Source organism: Hibiscus syriacus, unplaced genomic scaffold, assembly GCF_006381635.1.
Source record: "Hibiscus syriacus cultivar Baekdansim isolate YM2019G1 unplaced genomic scaffold, ASM638163v2 tig00005974_pilon, whole genome shotgun sequence".
In the NCBI taxonomy this organism is placed as follows: Eukaryota; Viridiplantae; Streptophyta; class Magnoliopsida; order Malvales; family Malvaceae; genus Hibiscus; species Hibiscus syriacus.
Genome location: NW_024062076.1, coordinates 2334282 through 2354645, shown reverse-complemented (window position 1 = coordinate 2354645; position 20364 = coordinate 2334282). Strand labels below are relative to the sequence as shown.

The 20364-nt window shown below is 35.1% G+C and overlaps 1 pseudogene; it reads right to left on the bottom strand.

Annotated features, from left to right (window-relative positions):
- Window positions 1-291: 291 nt before the first annotated feature.
- On the bottom strand, window positions 292-12780 carry LOC120200436 (annotated as a pseudogene).
- Between the last annotated feature and the right edge of the window lie 7584 nt (window positions 12781-20364).

Sequence of the window (20364 nt, the reverse complement as noted above, 5' to 3'; positions counted from 1 at the left end):
TAATTCTTGAACGAAGACCCAAGTTTATTTGAAAAAATAAAATAAAGAATGATTTCAATATCTCTCACTTTTGTTTTGCATTTCATGAGATGGGTTGATTTATTTGAATCATGTTAAGGACATGAAACAAATGAAAGTAGAAACCGGGAACTGGAAATAATTTGCGACGAGGATGAACTTGAAATGACTTGGAACACTCTTTCCAACTCTCAAAAAACCAGTAAGAACTATTCCTAGAATATACTCTGTTGTAATGATGCATACAAGGCCATTGTATCACTCATTCGACAATCATAACATGATAAACGCAATTACACTATATTATATATAGAATACCAATAGATGGAGAGTGGCACCATTAACAATCGTCCGCGTATGATCACAGCATAGCCGCACTTCCATATCTCTTAATTGTGCCCCCCTAAAGTACATATAACTTTTCTGCACATACCAATACACAAATGGTAAAAGTAAATATCAAGGCAAAGGCAAACCCATGCACTGTAATGAAAAATCAAAGTGCAGAATCTACATAATCAGACGTATAAATATTTTAAACCTATTAAGACACTAATTCAATGAAACTATAGTGTATATATCTTCTCAAACACATATTCACCAAAACTTAGCAACATCGCAGAGTACAAGAAATATTTCTTTCCAAGAATGATAAATAGAGTTCAGTTGAATCTTAAAAGAGAAAAAAATCAAATAAGATAGACACATCGTTTTACAATAAAATAAATTTAACTGTTATGAATCTAGAGATTCGCCGTCTCTAACCTGAATAACCCACAAGCTCAGCAGGGACTCCAAGCAAAAGAGACCAAAATCAACAAAGAAGAAAATCTGTAAAACACAAATAAATTAGTTAGGCCCAAACATTTAATAAAAGAATGTTTTGAGAAGAAAACTAAATTAAGACTATCAGAAGCAAAAGCATCCATGTATGATCATATATTCTCCTCAGAACTACAGTGTCCAAACAATGATACTAATAAGAGTGCACATCCTTAGGTTCCTACAACTCACTACTAATAAGAGTGAAACAATTCCAACATGCAAAAGTAATAAAACTTACCCCTGCTAACATATGATGATCAGAGATAACATCGATTGCTGCCAGGATACCACTGCAGGGGCAACAGAAAAATATGATCAAATACAAAATCAACGTGTAACACAATCATGAGAACATTCAAACATTTAACAAGCACCATTTTGACAAGGCAGCAAAACTTAACCTCCCCCCTCCCCCTGGAAAAAAAAGGTTGAAATGTCGTAGTAACTAGCTATAACAGCAGCTAAACAAGCTGGCATCATCTATACATTCAATCACAACCAAAACATGCACAAAATTACTCAGGCAATCAGCAGATATGCTAACTCAATGTCCTTACATCAGGAACAAATTAGGGAGTTAAGAACTTACGTTCATGACTTCCCATGAAAGACAACAGGAGGAGCAATTGCAGCAAAAATGCAAAACCCAAGGTGGAGCTACACAATGTAAATAGACAGTTTAAACAAAAAGCAACAAAAAATAATAACAAATGCCTCCCAATTACAACTAAACTCACCAAGTATACCATGAAAAACCAATCAATATTCAAGGCTCTATATGTCCTGCAAGGTGAAAACAAGTAGAAGAACCATTAGGACACAAAAAGTTCTCTTTTCACCCTCAAATAGAATATGTTAACCAATCACTAATGTTTACCCCATTGCTCGGTAGAGTGGTCTGTACCACAACACATGAAAGAGGGCATCCAAGTAACATGTGGATTATAGCAAGGAAAAAGATTTTAACACATAAAACATATGAACCAAGTTAGAACATAAAGACTATTGCATGCCTAGGTAACATTCCACAATAAAGGCAAAATGAAAGAGAATCAGAAAATACTTACCACCACCTTGAATCCAACAAACAATCACTGCAATAACGTTAAAAACAAGGTAAAGAACTATGCCTGAAATATGAAAATTAAATCAAGTCAATAATACTAAACAAGGAAGATGTAATAAGGAATAAATTTTGCTTGCCAAAATTAATTCCAAACTGTAACCGTTAAATGAGGATTTAATGAAACTCCTAACTTGAGATTTTCAAGGCTCAAGCAATAAAATGAAAAGAGAGAAGACACTCTGAACACATTACATGATAATGGCATCCACACGAATAACATAAAATTTACCATCATTTTCCACATGCATGCATGCACAAAATAATAATAATATTGCATACTTGAGGATTAAACTGGAAAAGAAACTATAAGTGAATAGGATAATTTTAGATACATTTGAGTAAAGCTAAGGGTGTGTTACTTTGGTATATCATTGAAAATGAAAAAAAAAATAACATTTTTTTTATTGTGTTCGGTAATTATATTAATTTTTTTACTTGATATATAAACAACAAAAACGTGTTGAAGAAGATAAGGAAGCAAACTACTTATCACTTATGTTGAAAAAGTAAAGTTGATTTTATTTTTTTAAAAGAACTATATTTGAAATAAATTAACTTTTAAAAATTCAAATTATTATAATTAACTTTTATCCCAAACTCTAGAAAAAATAATATAAAATTCTATATTAATAGTATTAAAATTAAGAAATAAATAATTTAAAAAAAAACTTACTTCCGGTACTTATTTTTTCTCATTTACAAAACAATTTCCAAATATAAATCCAGCACTAATAAAATTCAATATTTACAGTTCAACGCTTAGCTTTTTAACACTTAATTTTTCACTTTATCAAACTGCACCTAATATAACAATAAAATTCAGTGCAAAAACTTAAATTCAATAAAGTTTACAAGTTTCAGTGCAAAAACTTAAATTCAATAAAGTTTACAAGTTATCTTTTGCGTAACAATTTACATTAAAAAGTTAGGAATGAAGAGTAGTACAAAAAAATCCAATAAGAAGCCAAAAAATAAACTTAAACACCAAGCCAACTTGTGAATGCAAGATATTGCAGCCTCAGAGCATGAACCAATATCTCATTAGCTATATCATGATGTATAATTGGGAAAATTGGCGGCCAATTTTAATCGTATGTGGAAACACCAGCTGATATACCAAAAAAAGGGAGCATTTAGAATTCTATAAAACCACTTGAGAAGAAAGTTAAGGTAAACAGTTGCTTATGCTCCAGTTCTCTTACATTGGGAAACAACATCTTCCCTTCGTTTTATATCCTGAAAATAAAAATGAAAAAATTTAGGAATACAAGTTAAATAGAAAGTCGAATCATAAGAACAATTAATGCAGAGCACGAGTAAGGAGGCATCACATGATAAAATCAAGTGAACAAGCCTTTACTTAAGGGAAAAGGAAAGCAAGTCATTTACACTTCTAAACAAGCACCAAGTTAAAAATAACCTTTTCCCTCCTCTTAAGATCAGCCTCCCAAGCAACAAGCTTCTTTTCTTGGAATCCTGCAATTATCAAAATCAATAAACTAAAGTAATCAACCATCCCTTGAGTGTTCATCTTAAAGAAATGTAAAGGAAACAAAAACTTCATTACATCCATTGTACCCAGAGGTATATCTATAATAGCATCATGTTTCTGTCCAAAACCCAGAGGTTAAGATGCCAGTGGTCTTGCAGGAGCAACAACACCACCATTCTACATTGACTCTAAAATAAGTAACAATAAATAATACCAGTCTAATATATTTAAATTTAATGCAACCTAAACAACTAAACACAATCAAGTACGACAAGAGCAACATCCGTACCAAGAGTGTAACCCCCTAAGACCGATGCGGTTGACCCGATCCGATCCGAGGTGTCACATTAGAGCCACCGGAGCGACCCACCATAGAAAATCACGGAAAAATTAAAATTTATGTTAAAACACGTAAAGTCATAAAACCATTTATAAATACAAAAGTAAAATTTACCAATATTCAGAAATAAAATAGATTTACATACTCAGATATAAAAATTAAATAAAACCTACATGCCCCCTAATCATATGCACTGTACTCCGCAAGCAACGCCAGAGGAACTCCCTTGCTGATGTCGAAAGCTGCACTGGTACGATTCTTTAACCTGAAATGGTGAGTAACCGAGTGAGCTTTGGAAAGCTCAGTAATACAATACTACCAATTGATGCTACATAACATGCATATAACTGATAAGCATATGTTTCCTTATTGATTCGGACATATACAGATTTTTATGCTGAGCTGAGGTCCCAAAGATATTTCAGGTAGTAACAGACAATAAGCTTTCAGTTCAGAGGGAAATATTTCGGATGTTTGGTTTCAGGAGATCATAATAGGGTGTCTAGTGTGTTCCCATAAAACAAATGAAAATATACAAATCTTTTTAAAATATTAACCATTTAAAACATGTTTTCAAAACCATAGTAGTCCCTCCAACCGAACGCCATATACAGCTCCCCAGAACTGCATAAGGGCCTAAGAGCCTACCCAAGAAAGATTCTCGGGGCCTTAGAGCCTACCCAAGGGTCGCCTTAGGTTCATAAAGAATTACTAGTCGGTTCTGAACCTATAAAAGGAATTACCAACAATAACTGAACCTATAAAAGGAATTACCAACATCAACTAAACCTTCCAGAGATAGGGATTACCAGTCGGTGCAGAACCTATACAAGGAATTCCCGCAACGACTGAACCTGCTAGAGTCTTCATACCAGATCCTAGAGTACCCCTAATAAAATATTTTTCAGTCAGTAAACAGAGATATCAAAAATCAGAGCATATATCATAACAAAAATTAGAGAAAACATCCATGTGATCGGGGAACACACTAGAGGTTCCATATATCATTCGGAGATACTGGATAATCTTATCGGGCAGAGAAACACGGATCTTCAGTATACCGATAGAATGACGGAAATTAAAATCACTATTGAAAGAGTTCATTAACTTATGGGATCATCAGTTATTCAGAATGTGATTTATCAAACTCATATAGTTTTGGGACATTTTTTTGGATGCACTAAATAATCAGAAAGGTATTCAGAATCCTTTGCATCTGAGCTACTTGTGTTTTCAGGTATGACCAGAGTGATTCCATTATTTAGGAAAATCAGAAGAATTTTGGGCAATATATTCTCGGAGGATTCAAGTAATTTGAGCTGATAAGGGAGAAACGAAAATTCAGAACGAAATTTACGATTTGTGTCGATCTATCATAATATCAAGTAACTCAAACTGAACAACTCCCAGAACTAATGCATGTCAATATGTTTCCCTTCCGGGGTATTCACTATTTAATACCAACAATTATTGTCCATTGACCACTTTCAGAATCATAGCTGAATATATCTTAAGGAGACGAACAGATATTCCAATGGTCTTTATTTCATTTCTATGTTTCAACGATATCAGGAAATGTCGACGTACTTGATTTGTGGTTCATAACCCATAGGGATGGTACATCATGTAAGTTCATCAAAGTTTCCAGACTTATCCAAATCACTTACTTAATCCTCAATCATTGTGGTTACTTAGTTCATTTGTTAGTCAAGTCTATCCCGGTCACTTTAGAGTTTTCCAGAGTAATTCGAACGTTTCTGAAATTCAGGTAGATAATGTCTTCCCTTCAGTTCAATTTGGTCATAAAAATAAAGATATGTTGGTATTTGAGGTTGATTTATTCATTTCAGAGCTAAGGGTATTAGTTATTCTGAGGGTTTAGAGGTACTTTAGGTTATTTTACATTTTAGGGGCATTTTGGTCATTTTACATTTTAGGGGTAATTCTATAATTTCATAGATCCGTAATTTAATTCTATGATTCCATGGTTCCAGTGAATCAATAAATTCATCCCAAGAGTAGTTCTTTTGCCTATTTGGAAAGCAAGAAATTCAATTGTGTTTAATAATATGAGCCTTGATATAACCTCTATTTTCTTCCTAATAAGATTTAAATTAGCAAAATGATTTCTAGCTAAGTTTTCCCAAGTCCAAATACAAGTTGATTTGTTGGTAGGGGACCCCTCTCTGGCAGACAGTTTTTTTGATCAACATGTTCACAGAAGTTTGATACAAAGTTGGCATCCTCCCCTAGCAGAATTTTACAAATTTAATGTTGATGGGCTGTTAAGTATGATGGGTTGGCTGGTTGAATTGGAGGTATTTTGAGAGACTGTAACAATCTCATTTTATTGACTTTCTTTGTTAGTGTTGGTCCAGGCCCTCCTCCTTTGGCTGAGTTGAAAGCTATTAAGAAAGGCGTAGACATTTTTCTATCATTAGATTGGGTTGTGAAGGGAAGACTGATCTTAGAAAGTGACTGCAAATCTGCAGTAGACTGGATTTTGTTGCCTAATTATGCTCATATTTTCTTCAGTCCCCTTGTTTTGGATATTGTGTCCCTAGTTTTAGAGAGTGCGGTTATTATTAGATCGATTCCTAGGAGCTATAATTGGGAGGCCGATAAATTAGCTAATGAGGGGATTGGTTGATTGTAAGGGTATTTTTCTAGAGAGCTTTAAGGTTTTTTAGTTTTAATCTGCTTCCCTAAATGTATTGGTGTATTTCAATGTAATAGTTACTCTATTTAATAAAATGAGGCACTCTTTTCCTTCTTTCGCTAGTTACTATTTTCTAGAGTAAACTAAGAAGGAGGTTTTTAATGAGGCCTATTGTTCCTATAAAAAAAATTATCAATGGGTTCTGAAAAGCATACAAAGGGTAGTAGAGTATTACCTAGATTTCTGTGTCATATCAATTGACCCTTTAAACTCCATTCGATCACTCTCGAACTTGAATCCAATGTCCAATATTCCCTCGGATGCTAAGTAAACAAATTTACATTAGAAACTAAACTTAATTTAAAAACTATATTGAATCTGAAGGTAAATATCTGAAAAACGGCTTACCATATGCGAATTTGGTAAAACGGACTTCAAATTTGGACTTATGACATTAAAAACATAAAATAGGGTTTTTTAGAAAATTTGACTTTTTTGTTAAAGTCAACGATCAAGGTCAACGGGTCAACTCAGACGAGTTAACTCATACGGGTTGACTCTGACCGAGTTGACTTGGGCCGGGTTGACTCAGATCGAGTTGACTCAGACCGAGTTGATTCGGACTGAGTTGACTCGGTAAATAGAATAGGCAGGCGGGTTGACCCGGTTCTGGAATTTTCCTTAGACCCAAAACAAGGCTCACGCACACCCGACGGTGCGTGGGATGCGTGCGGTAGTGACAAGGGTCATTCCAGCTGGCCGTTCACTCCCAATGCATCCTAGTATCATTTCAGACCAATAAATTGACCAAAACCAAGCCAAAATCTGAATAACACTAAATAACCGAACGATCTCGACTTACCCACGGCGACGACGTAACCTTCAGCGACGAGATGGGTCGGGTTCTGATCGAAAATCACCTGGGGAACACCATGGTGTGGGCGGTGAGACTCACCGGTGACTGTAATGGTCGGAATCGTCAAAATGAGCGGCGATCAACTTGGTCAATCGATACGGGGTCGATGACGCTCCGGGTTTGGTCAGGGTGGGATGCTGGTTTAATTGGTGGGGCCAGACGGTAGAGAATCGACAACAAATGGCGGTGAGACGAGAGGGGTAAATTAAGGATGAAAAATTAAATTTGGGGATTTTCCCCCTATCGGGAGGATTTATTTTCCAATTTACCAAGAAATGGGACAATTCAAGGTTGGGTCCCTGAATTTACTATAACTTTCTAAATATACCTACAAATTTTGAAAAATAACAATTTTACCCCTAAATCGGAGTGTGACAATTATCGTCTCCTTAAAAGAATTTCATCCTCAAAATTCATTCAAGTCACAGAAATGCAAAAATGAAGTTTTCAGAAATTCTTCCTTATATTCAGGTAGTTTTTACAGAAATACATGTCCTTTACAAATCCTTATCCAGCTGAATATACATTTCATCAAAACTCACACTCATTCTAATAAAAGAAGTTAAATAGAATTATCCTTGTGGAATCAATTCAACTTTGGTTACGAAGTTAGGTTCATAGAGCAGTAACATCTTCCAATTTCATTTCTGGAGCCAGGTCAGAATATTTCGGTTAAGTAACTCTCACATTACTCGTGAAGTACTTTACCGAATTTGAACAAACGTTACTAATATTCCTTTATGCATAGGTCAAGCCCTAACGGATAGAAAACTTAGATTAGCTCGTTACAGAGAGGGACTCGACCTTGGAGTTTCGGCTTAAAGAAGTACGATTGTAGTTTAAGGCCATGCACCGACCATACATCTTTTGACATTCGACCGGCTGGTCTATCTTGAAAAATTTGACCCAACCTAAGCTCAGATACCACTAAATGTAACACCCTTAGACTGATGAGGTTGACCTGATCTGATCCGAGGTGTCACGTTAGGGCCACTGGAGCGACCCACCGTAGAAAATACGAAAAAATTAAAATTTTTGTTAAAACACATAAAATAATAAAACCATTTATAAATACAAAAGTAATATTTATCAATATTCAAAAATAAAATAGATTTACATGCTCAAATATAAAAACAAAATACAACCTACATACACTCTAATCATATGCACCGTATACAACAACCAACGCCAGAGGAACTCCTTTCCTGATGTCAGAAGCTGCACTGGTATGATTCTTTAACCTGAAATAGTGAGTAACCGAGTGAGCTTTAGAAGGCTCAGTAAAACATTACTACTAATTGATGCTACATAACATGCATCTAACAAATAAGCATATGTTTCCTTATTGATTTAGACATATACAAATTTTTATGCTGAGCTGAGGTCCAAATGATATCTCAAGTAGTAACCGATAGTAAGTTTTTAATTCAAAGGGAAATATTTTGGATGTTTAGTTTCAGGAGATCAAAATAGGGTGTCTAGTATGTTCTCACAAAACCAGTGAAAATATACAAATCTTTTTAAAACAGTGACCATTTAAAACAGGTTTTTAAAACCATAGTAGTCCCTTCAATTGAACGTCATATGCAGTTCCCTAAAACTGCATAACCTAAGGGAGCACCTTGGGGCCTGAGAGCCTATCCAAGAAAGATTCTCGGGGCCTCAGAGCCTACCCAAGAAAGATTCTCAGGGCCTCAGAGCCTACCCAAGGGTTACCTTATGTTCATAAGGAATTATCAGTCGGTGATGAACTTATAAAATGAATTACTAACAGCGACTGAACCTGCCAGAGATAGGGATTACTAGTCGGTGCAGAACTTATACAAGGAATTACCCGCAACGACTGAACCTGCCAAATTCTTCATACCAGATCCAAAGTACCCTAAATAAAACATTTTCAGTCAGTAAACAGAGATATTAGAAATCAGAACAGGGATCAGAACATAAATTAGAACATAAATCAGAGAAAACATCTACGTGATCAGGGAACACTCTAGAGGTTCCAGATATTATTCACAGATATTGGATAATCTTATCAGGCAGAGAAACACAGATCTTCAGTATACCGATAGAATGATAGAAATTAAAATCACTATTGAAAGAGTTCATTAGCTAACGGGATCATCAGTTATTCATAATGTGATTTATCAAAATCATATAGTTTTGGGACATTTTTCAGAGGCACTAAATAATCATAAAGGTATTCAGAATCATTTGCATATGAGTTACTTGTGTTTTTAGGTATGACCAGAGTGATTCTATTATTCAGAAAAATCAGAAGCATTTTGGGCAATTGATTCTTGGAGGATTCAAGTAATTTGAGTTGATAAGATAGAATCGAAGATTCAGAACGAAATTTACGATTTGTGTCGATCTATCAGAATATCAACTAACTCAAGCGGAACAACTCCCAGAACTAATGCATGTCAATCTGTTAATTTGTTGCCCTTCCAGTGTATTCACTCTTTAATACCAACAATTATTATCCATTGATCACTTTCATAATCATAGTTGAATATATCTTAAGGAGACGAACAAATATTCCAACGGCCTTAATTTCATTTTTACGTTTCAACAATATCAGGAAATGTCGACGTACTTGATTTATGGTTCATAATCCATAGGGATAGTACATCATGTAAGTTCATCAATGTTTCCAGACTTATCCAAATCACTTACTTAATCCTCAGTCATTGAGGTTACTTAGTTCATTTATTAGTCAAGTCTATCCTGGTCACTTCAGAGTTTTCCAGAGTAATTCGGACGTTTCTGAAATTTGGGTAGATATTGTACTTACCTTCAGTTCAATTTGATTATAAAAATAGTCACGTTGGTATTAGAGGTTGATTTGTTCATTTTAGATCTGAGGGTATTAGTTATTTTGGGGTTTAGAGGCACTTTATATTATTTTACACTTTAGGGGTATTTTGGTCATTTTACACTTTAGGGTAATTCTATAATTCCAATATAGATCCGGAATTTAATTCGATAATTCCAAGGTTCCAGTGAATCAAGGTATGAGTTCTCAGGTTGTCTCTATTATCGTAGTCATCCATATTTTGTTTTACTCTTTAAGGGTATTATCATAATTTTATTCAATTCCATCAGTGGCATTACTTCGAATAAATTAGGCTTGAAAATATTCCAGTTCCATTAAAGTTCAAAGTACTTTGCTTATTTGCTCACTGTAGGTTAATTTCACCACTAGGGAAGTCTTGGTCATTTTTCTGTACAAGGGCATTTTCGTAATTTATCCATGACGCTCTTTTCGGTAATTTCATATTCAAATATTTCCAACATTTAACATTTAACGAGATTAATCAAAATTTACACGTTCTGATATTTATTGATTTACAAATTAAATCATTGAACTAAGGTTTATTCTCGGTCATTCTACCTATTTCTTTTTCGAGTCGTCTGAGGCTTTTACAATGTTCTGTTCTTAATCCCATTTACGTCTGAGTCCAATGATAATTAATTACATCTAATAGACCAATCATTTCCATTCACGCACATATCGATTATCAAGGGTTCTGAAAAGCATACAAAGAGTAGTAGAGTATTACCTAGATTTCCATGTCATATCGATCGACCATTTAAACTATATTCGATCACTCTCAAACTTAAATTCAACGTCCAATAATCTCTCGGATGCCAAGAGACCAAATTTACGTCAGAAACTAAACTTAATTTAAAAACCATATTGAATCCGAAGGTAAACCTCTGAAAAACGGTTTATCGGGTGCGAATTTGGCAAAACGAACTTCGAATTCGGACTGGAACGTCAAAAAATATAAAATAGGTCATTTCAAAAAAGTTGACTTTTTGGCCATAGTCAACTGGTCAAAGTCAATGGGTTAACTCGGATGAGTTGACTTAGACAGGTTGACTCGAACTAGGTTGACTCGGACGAGTAAACTTGGTGACTGGATCAGGAAGGCGGGTCGACCCGGTTCTGGAATTTTCCTTGGACCTAAAACAAGGCCCACGCGTACCCGGTGGCACGTGCGGAGGTGACAAGGGTCATTTCGGCCGGCCGTTCAATCCCGAAGCATCCTAGCATCAACTCAAACCAATAATATCGACCAAAACCAAGCCAAAATCTGAATAATACTAAATAACTTAACGATCTCGACTTACCCACGGCGACGACGTAACCTTGGACGACGAGATGGTTAGGTTTTGATCGGAATCACCTGGGGAACACCATGGTGTGGGCGGTGAGACTCACCGGTGGCTGTAATGGCCGGAATCGTCAAAATGAGCAGCGGTCGGCTTGGGTTTCTTCGAAGTTCTCCACACTAAATTCTCGATGAACAATGGCCGATACAGGGTCGATGACCATTAACGTTTGATCGGGGTGGGACGCTGGTTCAATTGGTGGCAGCCACACACACTGGCGACGGCCGGACGGTAGAGAATCGACGACAAGTGGCAATGAGACGGGAGGGGAAAATTAGTGATGAATTTTTTTTTTTGGGATTTTCCCCTATCAGGAGGATTTATTTTCCAATTTACCAAGAAAGGAGACAATTCCAGGTTGGGTCCCCGAATTTACTACAACTTCCTAAATCTTCCCATAAATTTTGAAAACCAACAATTTTACCCCTAAATCGGGGTATGACATAGGGACATGAACCATGCTAAATACAACATTAATTGCCAAATCACAACATTAACATGGCATAAACTATAAACATGACTAGAGTGTATCAAGGTTATTACATAGATGGTCTCACGATTAATAATGAAGAAATAGACTCACATTTAGCTTATATTAAACTTATATGGTCCATAAATTTCCAAATCATATAACCAATTTATAACCTACAGTCAATATATGAAAAATAAGGATTAACATTTTAATATATTTTACATTTTAAGGTTCAAAAATGAAATCCATCTAAAAAAAACTACACACTGAAAGTCTCGGCTGCCAACTCCTATAGTTTTTCATTAATTACAACAAAATGAAAAAAAAATCCACAATCAGAAGCCCATTCATCATCGAAATATTAGCGAACATTGTTCTTAGATCCAGTATTCTCGAAACCTTATTCCCAAACCACCATTGAGAAGTCAAGAAACCGACTACCACACACTTAAAATAGAAAGAATCCATATCTGAAATGGACAAAAGAGGAAAACTAGAAAATGAAAAAAGAATGGAGTACCGAAAATGGATTGATTTCTTCTTCATCGAAAGGGTTTGGATCGGTGGTGGCGATTCATACTCTCTCTGTTTCAAATCCAAAATTTTCTCCAAAGTTAGGCCGAGTTTTGTTCACACTCGAGTGAGAGAGAAACACTACATTACTCTTTTGGAAATTAGTTTGGCTTGGGAGTGACGCGGGATATTGAGTGCAATTTGAGATTTACCCCTTTTATTTTAAAATATTTACAAGTTTAGGCTTGCTATATAACACTAGATAGAGTAACTAATTCTCTCTAGTGGTTGTACGTGACAATACCACTGTAATGGCACCTTAAAATCGGTAAATCACTGGTTGTCACGTAAGAAGTGTAAAGACGTATAATCACGTGTTGTTTTCGGTTTTCACAAACGTTGGTAGTTGCCTTCCCATTTTTGGCATTTTTACCTAAAAGTAATAATTTATCGAAAGGTGACATTTTATCAATATTTACCAAAATATTATATTTTTCTACAACATGGTAATAAGACATATTTTATAAAATGCTCTATCCATATATGGAAAGTCTCATGTGCGACAGTTTTAATATGCGACTAAAAAAAATGTGTTACCAGTTTTGTTAATTTTTTTTAATAAAATCGATAAAAAAATACCGAAAACATTATTATTTCTATATTTTTTTTATTATTTGGTGCTTTACTAGTTTTGTTAACATATTCGGTAAAGCGCTATTAGTTTTGTTATTTTTCTACTGGTTTTATTATTATTGGGCACTTTACAAAAATGTTAAAAAACATTAATGTTTTAAGTAGAAAGAATAATGTTTTAAGTAATTTTTTATCGATTTTGTTAAAAAAAATAATAACAAAACATATAACGTCTTTCTTTAGCCGTATATTAAGGTTATCGTAGAATTTCATATATATACAATATATTTGATTCAATAAAAACATATTATCTTTTAAAAGAAAAGTCTTATATTGATTTGATAGTCTTCTTAAAAAGCACGGTTCTATAAAATGTGTTTTATGTTGATTTGACAAAAACATTTCTTATTGAACGTGTCTAGTTTTGAATAGTCATTTACATTCTCTTTCTCGTCTCCCTCACTTATCGTCTTTTTTTTCTTTTTCCTATTTTTGTTTTCCCCCCTCTCCGACTCCTATATAGATTCCTCTCTCGTTACAAATCACACTAAACCAAAAACTTCTATTATTTTTCTCTTATTTCTTTATGTAACAATACAAATAATTCCGAACATTAGATTTGCGATTCAAGGTATAAGATGCACGAATTTTTATTTTATTTAATAAATGTATTTAAACATTTTTCATTTAATTTTACTTATTAATTTTTAAAATAAGTACAGTTAAAAAACATAAGGCATATTACAATTAGATGAAGATCATATTTCATTTCATATATTGAATATAATAAAATATTTTATTAAATTTCATTTAATAAATAAATTATTATTATTATTTAATTTTTATGATTTATTAAATGTTTCAAATTTTAATATATTATATTTTTATCAATTAATATAATAATCATATATTGAAAGTGTTTATTTATTACACTAAGATGGCCACACCAACCTGTATTTGAAATTATTTAAGAGATATCGAATTTGAGTATGTATCACAAATAATTAAAGGATGTAGACTTCAACCCACCCTCATTTATGCATTAATCAAGAGGTGGAGACCAAAGACACACATATTTCATCTTTCGTGTGGGGGAGTGCACCATTACTCTAGATGATTTTTCAATACAGTTAGGACTCTCAGTAGATGGGTATGTTCTTATTGATGTTACGATTGATAATTGGCAAGGTTTGTGTCTCGAGTATCTAAAAAAGTCCTCAAATCCGTTCAACAGTGGTCGAACCTTGTTAATGTGACTTTAAACAAATTTTTGAGCGTTGATAGGGAAGCGGTGGCGGGTTAATGAGCGTTGCTCTTGTTGAAGAATCAAACCTAGAAAACTCTAGACTCGATGAAGAACAAATGAGATGAATAGGGGAAGGTGGCGGTAACAGTTAGGATTCTTTTAGGGTTTCTTTTAGGTGTTGAAATAAAGGCAATAAGATTAGAACAAAATAAACAAAATATAAAGAAATTGAAAATAAAATAAGATAATAAAAAAAATCAAAAGATCTCCCTTATGAAGGTGGACGGTAAAGATGATTGATGATGCGATGGATTTCTGGAAAATAGATGGATAAGTGTCCTATCGAACCCTCCTAGTCGCAATGAAAAGGAAAACTCGATAAATGGCTCTAACCAACCCTCTTAGTCGCGATGAAAAGGCAAACTGGAGTGTAAAGATTAATTTCCCTCACAAGAACTTGAAAGAACTCCAAGAGAAGAAGCTTTGAAGGCACAAGACAATCAACACTTGCAAAAATGAACTCTCGTGTATTATTAATAAAAGAAATTTGATTTACAAAGTTGAGTGAAGCCTCCTTTATATAGGGGGTGAGTTCTAAAAGTCCTAAATAACCAATGAATAAAATAATAACAAACTAAACCTGTCTTAACTCTAATTCCTAATAAAATAATAATAACTAAAAATAATGTTTTAACTCAACCTTAATTCCTAATAAAATAATAACTCTAATCCTAAAAGATAATGCATCATCCTATATTAAATTATATTACAAATAATCAATATAAATATTGAAAATTCGTAATATTTACAAAAATCAAGTATTAATCTCGTATAGGAATTTCTGCATGCGTTGTCTTTAATAAAATGAATGTATCTTGAGTTACCGATATCGGATTGATGCGATTCAAGAACCGTTGGAAAGATAAGAGACAGATGGTTGTATTTACAGAGACATGTCGACCGGATAACAACTGGAGCCCCTTCAAAAAGTTGTTGTAAATGTGATGCTATTAGACCCTTACGGATGAATGCTTGAACTGCGATTTGAAGCTTGTCTTTAAGAAGTTTGGTTTAACCTCGTATGATAGTAAATTCATCATACTTAGCTTTAGGGTGTGTGGTGCATGTATCATCTCCCCCTTCCTTAGAAGGATTCATCCACAAATATGAAATATCAAAAGGAGATAAGTCAGAAACATTAAAGGACGCACTCACGTTATACTCACCGGGAAGATCAATGCGGTAGGCATTGTCATTGATTTGTTCAAGAACTTGGAATGGGCCATCGCCTTGTGGGTCTATCTTGTATTTCCTTTTTTTTTCAGGAACCTCTCTTTTCTCTCATGAACCGATACCCAATCTCCTAGTTCAAAGGTGACATGTCATCGGCCCTTGTCAACTCGGTTTGCAATTGCCTTGTAGGTTTTCTCCATCTTGAGTTTGGATTTGGCGTGAATGTCTTTGACAAAGGCAGCATTCTTTTCACCATCTAAACTTGCAACCTGATCTAAAGGCAAGGGAATAAGATCCAAAGTAGTTAATGGGTTAAAACCATAAACTATTTTGAATGGAGAATAACTTGTTGTGGATTAAATGGATCAGTTATAAGTAAACTCAACAAAAGGTAAACATTCTTCCCAATTAGGAGTATTCTTACCTACCACAGTTCTTAGAAAAGATCCTAGAATCCGATTTATTACTTCGGTTTGTCTATCGGTTTGAGGATGACAAGCGATGGAATAGAGAAGTTTTGTGCCAATCTTACCCCATAATACCTTCCAAAAGTGGCTTAGGAACTTAGTGTCACGATCGGACACAATGGTACGAGGAATGCCATGAAGGCGGACTATTTCTTAAAAGAATAAATCAGCAACGTGTGTGTCATCGTCCGTTTTATGGTAAAGAATGAAGTGTGCCATCTTTGAGAATTTGTCCATAACCACAAAAATATTATCCCATCCTTTCTTAGTGTGGGGTAAGCCAAGTATAAAATCCATCGATAAATCGATCCAAGGAGAAGAAGAAATCAGCCAAGGCGTGTACAAACCATTTGGATTTACCTTTGACTTTGTTTGTTTGCATGTGATGCATAATGCACAAATCTTTTCCACTGTTTTACCCATGTGCGGCCAAAAGAAGTGTTCCATGACCATATTGAGTGTTTTGTGAACACCGAAGTGTCCCATGAGTCCTTCGACATGTGACTCGTAAAGCCTTGTGGTATACACGACCTGTTCATACGAAAAAGAAAGCCATCTACAAGATAAAACTTATTAGAAGCACCTTTTACACATTGTGTATAAATCTCAGAAAAATCTGGATAGTTAGGATAAAGTTCTTTGATATGTGCAAAACCCAAAATAGTAGCATGCATTTGAGTGATAAATGTGTATCGTCGAGATAATGCATCAGCTACGATGTTATCTTTCCCTTGTTTGTATTTGATGATGTAAGGAAAAGATTCAATGAACTCAACCCATCGAGCATGTCGTTTATTTAACTTACCTTGTCCATTTAACCATTTGAGTGATTCATGGTCCATGTGAATGACAAACTCTTTAGGGAGAAGATAGTGTTGCCACACTTCGAGTGCTCAGATGAGTGCAAGAAGTTCCTTTTCGTAGGTGGAGTAGTTCAATTGTGCACTTTTTAACTTTTCATTAAAGTAAGCGATAGGTTGTCTTTCTTGCATGAGGATGGCACCAATGCCTATGCCTGAAGCATCACATTCTAGCTCAATGGTGTTAGAAAAATTGGGAAGACAAAGAATAGGGGCAGGACATAACTTATCTTTAAGAAGTTCAAAAGCTTTTTGTTTCAGTGCTCCATATTTGAATTTAATTGACTTTTTGATGATCTCCGTTAATGGTGCAGCAATGGTTGAGAAATCTTTGGCAAAGCGACGGTAGAAACTTGCCAAACCATGAAAAGATCTTACCTCGGTGATGGAAGTAGGCATGGGCCATTTTTGAATTGCCTTGAACTTCTCTTTATCTACATGGATACCTTGTACACTAACTATAAAGCCTAAAAACTTAAGCATATCACTACAAAACACACACTTATCCATGTTAGCATATAAATGTTCTCGTCGAAGAACTTCAAGAACCATTCGAACGTGAATGAGATGAGAGTCAAGAGAAGACGAGTATATAAGAATGTTATCAAAGTAAATGACAACAAATTTGCCTATAAACTCCTTAAGAACATGATTCATCAATCTCATGAAGGTGCTTGGAGCGTTTGTGAGTCCAAAGGGCATAAAATGCCATTCATACAAGCCGAACTTTGTCTTGAATGTTGTTTTCCATTAATAACCTTTTTTCATTTGAATTTGATGGTAACCACTCTTCAAGTCAATTTTGGTGAAGATACTTGCACCATGTAGTTCATCCAACATATCATCTAGGCAAAGAATAGGATGACTATACTTGATTATTATCCGATTGATAGGTCGATAATCTAAACATATTCGGAATGTGCCATCTTTCTTTGGAACTAGGATGACGGGAACCGCACAGGGACTAAGACTCTCACGGATGTGTCCTTTTTGTAACAACGAATCTATTTGTTATTCCAATTCATTCATTTCCTCAGGATTGCATCGGTAAGCGGGGCAGTTTGGTATGACCTATTCAAGGATAAAGTTAATTTGATGCTTGATTCCTCTTTTAGGTGGTAAACCATCCGATGGGTTGCTTAAGACATCTTGAAAATCATGCAATAGAGAAGAAAATACACTAGGTATATATGTGATGTTAGTGATAGTTTATAAAACGTAGTCCTAGAAACAGACTAGAATGCACGGCTTATTTTGAAAAAGGATCTCTCTCATGTCTTTTGCACTCGTATAAATGTTTTGAGACACTCTTTTATTTTCACATTGAGGGTTACTCTCCACCCGTGGGCCATTTGTTTGGCTTTTATCAGTTGTGACCTCTTTTGCCTTATGTTTCAAGTTCCTTGTCTCCTTGAGAATTTGTTGTTGATCTATGAGAATCTCTTTGGGGGTAGAGGGTTAAGTCGGAGCAGTTTACCTTTTATTGGAATTGTGTACGTGTTTTTTTGGCCATAATATATGACAACATTGTCGTATTGCCAAGGACGTCTGGGATACTTACTTCGGAATTACATCACACCATACCCATCTTGAAATTAACGAGGCATTATTTAACAATCTTCATCTCGGCACTCTCATTAAGCCATTGTAAGCAATAAAGTTTCATATGTCATTGGCAAGAAAGTTTGAGTGATTCAACAACGTTGGAGCTAATGATGTTGACACAACTACCATTGTCAATGAATAGAGAATGGTTGTTCCTTGATTAGGCAGCGTTTATGGAAGATGTTGGAACGTTGTATGTCAGACTCGTCGGATGCTTGAATGTTCAAGGTATGATGGATCACAAAGATTGTGCCATTGTACTCATCACTTTCATAGACATCACTATCTTCTTTGGCTTCGACATGTGCTGGAATGTTGGGGATTTCGTTATTGGAGTCAGAATTGTAAGATCCATCACCTAGTATGGTTAGGGTCCTCATGTTTGAATAATTGCGGCTGATATGACCTCTTTCTAAGCATTTAAAACACTTGATGTCTCTTGCTCGGGTGTCGTCTTTAGGGGTTGGAAGTGTCTCATTCTTTGTTGGTCATTGTTTCTCCTTGTCGGGTTTGTCATCTCTCGACTTTTTTTGAGAAGATGTAGTAGAAGATGATGAAGGATTTCAAGGATTACCTTGGTAGGAGAATAAAGTACCTTGGTAATGTTCTCTGAATCGAAATCTCCTTTGGATTTGTGTTTCGATTGTCGTTGGTTTCTTTAGTGTATCTTCAAGGTTTTCGTACCCATGAAGATCAAGAAGATCAGTGATGTTTGAGTTTAAGCCTATGACGAATCATGACATGGTATCCTCTTCTTCTTCGATTATGTTAGCCTATTGAGTAAGGATTGCATCTCCTTGTAGTAATCTTCAACTGAACTTCTACCTTGCCAAAGTCGGTGTAGTCGTTTAACTTCTCGTGTACAATATGTCGGTAGAAATCGGTTCCTCAAGGCATGTTTGAGTTCGGTCCAAGAAGTGATTGGTTGAATTTAGAAGTTGTCGATCTTTTTCCTTGTTTGCATCCACCAAGTGTGAGTATATCCTTCGAATTCCGAGGTGCTGAGGGGAACTTGTTCAGCTTGGGGGCAGTCATGGTATGCGAACATGAGATCAACTTTTTCTTCCTAATCAATCTACTTTTCTGGATTGTAGTCTCCTTTAAAAGATGGGATCGTGAACTTTGGTAAGGTGCTTGAAAACGTGGTTCTTGTCGTTCTCTCAAGGCATTGTTAAGTTGATCAAATTGAGTTGTGAGTCATTCAAGTGCGACTAAGATAGCCGTAAGTGTATCATTGTTATTGTCTCCCATCCTGCAATTATAACACTCAAAAGAAGATTTTATGTAGAATAAAAATAAAAGAACACAACGAGAGGCAAGTAATCCGATCTTGTACTCTTTAAAACTCACTTTACCAAGTAGTCTTCCACAGTTTATATATGAGTTTGATTACTAGCAAAGGCGATAAGAAAACCTAAAAGCTCTAAGAGGCCAAACAAGGGTAAGACTCCAAGAGAACGAGAATGCAAATAAGGAAGAAGTATGCAAACTCTTTAGTCCCACTAACAAAAGAAAGATAATGTGTTAGATAATGCAAAAGAACAATAAAAAGGAAAAACAAAAGAACCTAAAGCACTAAGAGTCAAAGAATAAAAGAACCAAACCTGAAACCTAGAAAATGCTAGATCAACTCGAGTAACGATTTTGAGGGGGTTACCGGTGTCCAAAAATTTTGGAAAAATTCTTGAATGTCTTTTGATGCGTCGAGAAACCACCTGTAATATTTCAGAACCAAATACCTTCAGTAGTATCCAATAGACTCTGTTAAACAGTGAGT